This window comes from Macaca thibetana, chromosome 2, assembly GCF_024542745.1.
Source record: "Macaca thibetana thibetana isolate TM-01 chromosome 2, ASM2454274v1, whole genome shotgun sequence".
NCBI classification, from domain to species: domain Eukaryota; kingdom Metazoa; phylum Chordata; class Mammalia; order Primates; family Cercopithecidae; genus Macaca; species Macaca thibetana.
Window position 1 is genome coordinate 55,202,216 of NC_065579.1, and position 6,371 is coordinate 55,208,586.

Consider the following 6,371-nt stretch of genomic DNA (forward strand, 5'->3'; position numbering starts at 1 on the left):
TGTGTATTTTTAAAACATTAAGGAATAAAAATAGAATTAAGGATACTGATCGATCTAATAAAATGGAGGAAAAAAATAATGAAAAAGGAAAAACATTGTTAAATGGCACACAATAATATGAGAGTAATACATCTACTACAAGGAACCATCATAAACACAAACAGATGAAATCACAGGGTAAAGCAAATTCTCACTTTGGTTAAAACTATAGAATTCAGCTATTCCTTGTTTATAAAAGATAGTAATAACAATGTTATAAAAGATTACAAAAAACAGATTTTAAATTCAGTACATTATTATGGATTACAGGACGTTACATGATAAAAGGAAGAAATGATTTTGATGCTATATGACCCTAGCAACATACTACAATATACATGCAGTAAAAATTATAAATAGAAATAGATAGACATGCAACCATAGAGAAATATTTCTAACTACTTCATATAACTTTAAAAATTAGTTGCTTAAGCAGACAAAAATTTGGTTTCAAGATAGAGAATTTGAACCATACAATTTATAAGCTTTATATAATAGCCATACACGAAATGTGCATGAAACAGAGAACACATTATTCCCAAGCACAAAATCTTTTAAAAAACAAACATGCATTGGCCACCAAGAAACTCTCAACAAAATTGGAATTAAATTGTAATAAGTTGTAAAACTTGATGGTCAAAATATAGGCATTTGAAAAATTTTAAATGCATGCCAATAAAATGTATTGGTTAAAGAATAAATAATCAAATATTCATATATCAAATGGATGCCTGATAGATATAATATCAAGTGAAAAAAGAAGTTGCAGATTTGTAGCATATTTTTTTTTTGGTTTATAAAATGTAATTTTACTTTATGTTACTCTGCTGTTACATAGGGCATAACATTTTCACAAGGCTTTTTTGGGACTACAGTCAATGATTAGCAACATACAATAGTGGTCCAACTCTCTAAATAACAATCACTAGACAAACTGGACACCCTCTCACATGTGCACAAATCTGCATGGAAAAGTACTAAAGGTTTAGACTTGGACTTGTGTACTTTATTTCCCCTTTCTAGTGTATTAAGAAATGACATGCACTTTAATTTGCCAAAAGCAATGCTTGTATTCTGGCAGCAACATGCTCCTTCTATCACATAGAAAAGTGAATACCAGAACTACAAAGGCAGGAGGTGTAAGTGAATTTTTATTGGGAAGGGAGGTTGGCAACTTAAACAGCAGCAAATAAAGAGTGAATAAGGAAACTCCCTGTTGCCACAGATATACAAGACCTCCTTATGTGATATAGGAGCCATTTCAATTTGTGACCCCTAGCCAGAGATGGCAAGTGCTTTTCCATTCAATCTAATACTTCTGGATTCCTACTAAAAAGGAATACATTAAGAGCATGGAAAATTTGCTCATTGAAAGGAAATCCCTGAAGAGTAAAGGAGGGAATGTAGAAATTAAGAAGTTATGTGGAACACTGTTTAAATTGTAATTAACTACATTTTCTTATCTTTACAGTAATACAAAACACAGTCACTTGCAGAACTGGTTCAGATTACTTAAATACCAGATACATTTTTAGTCCTCTACATAAGTGTTTGGGAGTTACTTATGTTTTTATGAAACGAAGCTATTAATACTTTTCTACAGCAGTACTGCACACCAGGAAGGCCAAGACAAACACAAATCAAGGAATGACGTTTTCCCAAAGCTACAGTGTGAAAAGACTATAAACAGTTGATTCCATACACATGAATGGGTTTCTTTGCTATAGGAAATCCAAGTGGAATAAGGAATGGAGATGTGTAAAAAGGTTTCTTGAAGGAAAGAAGGATGACACCCTGTATGGATTTAGTTTTCAGCCCCTTCTGCCGCATCACATTCTTCTCCTGCACTGTCTGATGTCCAAAGTGTTAGGTTGTCTCTAAGCAACTGCATGATGAGGGTGCTGTCTTTGTATGAGTGTTCATTCAGTGTATCAAGTTCAGCAATGGCCTCATCAAAAGCCGTTTTAGCCAGCATGCAGGCAAGCTCTGGGTTATTAAGAATCTCATAGTGAAATACAGAAAAGTGAAGAGCAAGCCCCAGGCGGATTGGGTGTGTGGGTTGCATCTCTTTCTTGCTTATATCAAATGCCTCTTGGTAAGCTCCTCGGGAATTATCTATCGTTTATTTTCGATCATCACCACATGCAACTTCAGCAAGGTACCGGAAGTAATCACCCTTCATTTTCAGATAGAAGACCTTACTCTCTGGATTAGTTACATTGGCTATTAAATATTTATCCAACAATTCCAGGACCGTGGTGCAGATGGATCTCAGCTCGGACTCCACTTTCTCCTGATAGTCCTTAATCAGCTGCAACTTCTTGTCGGAGGTGTAGGTATTCTGCGGGATGCTCGAGATGACCCTCGAGGCGGACCTGCGGCCCCGGACCACGTTCTGGTAGGCCACGGAGAGCAGGTTGCGCTCCTCGTTGGACAGCTCGGCGCCCTGCTCGGTCACTGCCTTCATGCAGGTGGCCATGTCATCGTAGCGCTCAGCCTGCTGGGCCAGCTTGGCCTTCTGGATCGGCTCAGTCTTCTCCATGGTGGGCACGGGGGCCGGGGGCGGGGCAGAGGGCGAGGAGAGCGAGGGAGAGCGAGGGAGAGCGAGGGAGAGCGAGGGAGAGCGAGGGAGAGCGAGGGAGAGCGAGGGAGAGCGAGGGAGAGCGAGGGAGAGCGAGGGAGAGCGCCTACCCGGAGCGGGAGGAGCCTCGAGAGCTTCACGTCTCCGTGGCCGCGAGGCGAATGTAGCATATTGTTTACATAAGGGAGTTGCAGACGTGTCACATAAATATATGTAAATTTAAACGCAAAAAACAATAAAACTATGCATAAATACATAGGCACTGGCTACTATAACATTCATAGGAATGATATAAAGTGTTTATAGGACAGTGGATACTTCTAGGAAATCAGGAAGGGGAAATAGTTATAGCTAAATCTGTAACATGTATAACATACAATTTCTTTTTTTAAAAATATCTGAAGCAAATATGGTGAAGTGTTAATTTCTCTTAAATTTGGTTCTTGGATGACATGCTGTTTTTTTTTTTTCTGAATGTATAAAATATTTTGTAATTAAAATAAAATAATGTCTTTAAAGAAACGTTAGCAAAGTAGAAAACAAATGTCCTACAGTCAGAGGAAAGTGTTTCTATCTTGGCTGTGTCATTAAGGAGAGTGTGGGACTTTGCATGAATTATGTAATTTTATTGGGCTCCAGTTTCTTATGTTATAGAATTATTCTGAGAATTATATAAGATTTCTATAAATTGTTCACTTAATTTTGAACTGCCACATGGTAGTTGCTCACCAAATATTTATTCTTACATTTGTTGAATAAGTGAATGAGTAAAGGAACAAGCATGAGTGTGTTCTAGGATCATGAGTAAGCAATGCATACTCTTTCTCAATGTACAATCCAGAAATATGTCTGATAAAGTAAACAAGAGATAACTGTATCTGTATCTTTCAAGAGGTGCATAGCGAGTCTTGTTATTTTCTGAATCTCATCTTTTGATAGCAGCAAGCGAAGCATTACTTTTTGCCACGTAAGAAAGCTGCACCTTTAGTCATCATGCTTATTATTTGTCCTGATTTAAAGATTTTTCCAGTGTATAGTTCAAAGAATAAATCCTAGGTGGCCTCTTCAACAACATCTATTTCCTCTAGAAATAAAATAGTGCTTAGATTTTTGGATATGATTTTCCTTGTGAAAATGATAGACTGTGTGTTTGGTAATATTTGACCTTATGGTCGTTAAAAGAAAGCTTTTCTCCATTCCCCAAAAGGCAGGACTCCGTCAAGTATCTGTGGAACTAATATCAGACTCCCATTCTTGAACAAGAAGTTTCTGGGCTACATAGTGCAAACATAACCAGTTGAAAGGTGAATAATTTAGTCAAGATGATTTTGTAAAATTCTTTAGAAGAAAATATGTTCAATTTAAAGAAAATTGGCCATTTCCCTGAACTCAACCTCTTTTCAAATGAATGTATCAAAACCATCTGTATGTCTAGACACGGCCAAAGATACAGTATTCCCACTGGTATATTAAGTAACAAAAAGGAACAAATTAGAAAATTAATAGTTCTTTAGGGAGTATTAGTAATCTTGGTAAAAGAATTGAAGGGAAAGTTTAAGTTTAAATCTACTTAAGCCTATATTCTTATTTTCCTAAGATGAGTAATTTATTAAAATGTTAATTTCAAAAAGAGTTAATTTACCATCTGGAGGCAATATTTTACAAGCTTTAACTTAATTACCTAAGATATATCTAAAGCAGTTCTAAGAAATATGCTGCAAGTTTTTTTCTTTGAGGAACTAATGGGTGGGATTCTTGATTTTTATAACTGACAGCAATACAGTCATCCCTTAATATCTCTGCAGATACCAAAATCCATGGATGTTTAAGTTCTTTATGTAAAATGGCACAGTATTTGCATGAAACCTATGCACATTCTCCTGTATACTTTAAGTCATCTCTAGATTACTTATAATACTGAATATAATGTAAATTATATGTAAATAGCTATTATGCCATATTTTAATTTGCATTTTAAAATTATTATTTTGTTTCTATTTGTTGTTTCTTTTCTTTAAAGAATATTTTACATCCAAAGTTGATTGAATCACCAAATGCAGAACCCAGGGATACAGAGGGATGATTGAATATGAAATCATTAAACAGTAATCATGTAGATAATTTTGACTTGAAAAGTAAGAAGATTATGTGCTTAGGATTTTCATTCAGTCCTAGTAAAATTCTGAGTTACACAACTATTTCAAAAGTTTACTGGAAAAACAACCATTCTTCTTTTGTAGACTTTTAAAATTTTTATTTTTATTGACAAATACTAATTTTACATATTCACGGGGTACATAGTGATAATTTCTTCTGCTTCAACATTGGTCATATATATGGGGAGAGGTGATGTGGAAGAAAGAATGACTAAGTAAAACAGTGACTTAGTCATGCTAGACCTGCGATCCTATGCGAAATGTACCACAGTGCCTAGACCATGATTCTAGTTTTAAAATTTCTTTTTGCTTTTTTTTTTTAACAACTGTATTGAGATTTAATTCATTTACTTCCCATTTTCTGGGATTGTCTTTTCACTGTCTTGATGAAAGTGAAACAAATATTCTTAATTTTGATCAAGTCCAACTTATCTATATTTTAAATTTTTTCTTATGCTTTTGGTGGCATGGGAGGGCTAAGAGGACTTTGTGAAGCAATGTTATGAAGATTTACTGCTATGTTTTCTTCTGTGAGTTTTATGCTCTTTACTTTTACATTTACATCTATCTTCTACTTGGAGTTACTTTTTATGTACTGTGTGAGAACAGGATTCGGCTTAACTCTCACAGGTGGATATCCAGTGTCCCAGGACTGCATGTAAAAAAGAGAATTCTTTCTCCACTTAATAGTCTTAGCACCCTTGTCAAAAAAATCAATTGATTATAAATGTGAGGGCATATTTTTGGACTTTCTAGTCCATTAGAGCAATAACACAAAAAGGTGCTCTATGGGGTTAATTTTTAATGGAATCTTTTTCCTCTTTAATCCTGTGAACTATTGAAATTCTGTTTGCTGAGCATAATCTACTGCATACACACACATACATAGACACACACACACACACACACACACACACACACACACAGGGCAGGGGAGAGATCTATGTTCTCAGTTTTATTCCACCCTATATTCACCAGGCTGTTGCTGCTTCAATCACCTTCTCTCTTTCTCAGTTTTTACATTTACCCTTTCTGCTTGTTTCTTTCCGTATATCTATAAGTACCTTCAAATTTTCCTAGATCAACAGTAAAGAAACCCAAAATGTAATCCTTCAACCTTCAAGCTTTATTTTCAGGCTATATTTCCTTCTCATTCTTTCCCTTTATCACTTGTGTTCTCAAACATCTGTGTATATGAAGATTTACCTTTATTATAAAATAGTAAAAACATTGTAAGGAAAAATATTAGTTATCAGAAATGCATTCTTAACACCGTCTTCAACTTTCATTTACTCCTCACTCCCATGACGATCTCTAGTCTGTAGCTACCTGTAATCTCAAGCTGCTGTTCCATACACAAATATGCCCCTCCAGAAGTCAAATTCATTTAAAAATGCAATCGGATTTGTCATGAGCTTAACAAGCTGATTTTGAAACATAAATGAAAGAGCAAAGGATTAGCAATATCCAAGACATTTCCAAAGAAGATTGCTCTAATAGATGATAAAATTTTAATGAAGCTATAGTAATGAAGGCATTTTGGTATGAGCACAGAGATAGATAAAGTAAACCAGTGAAATATAGTGAGTCTTGGA

The 6,371-nt window shown here is 35.2% G+C and overlaps 1 pseudogene across 1 annotated transcript; it reads right to left on the minus strand.

Moving 5' to 3' along the window:
• Positions 1–826: 826 nt before the first annotated feature.
• LOC126948265 (14-3-3 protein theta-like) lies at positions 827–2,581 on the minus strand (annotated as a pseudogene). The gene has a single exon (XR_007723382.1). The product of XR_007723382.1 is annotated as a 14-3-3 protein theta-like (transcript).
• Between the last annotated feature and the right edge of the window lie 3,790 nt (positions 2,582–6,371).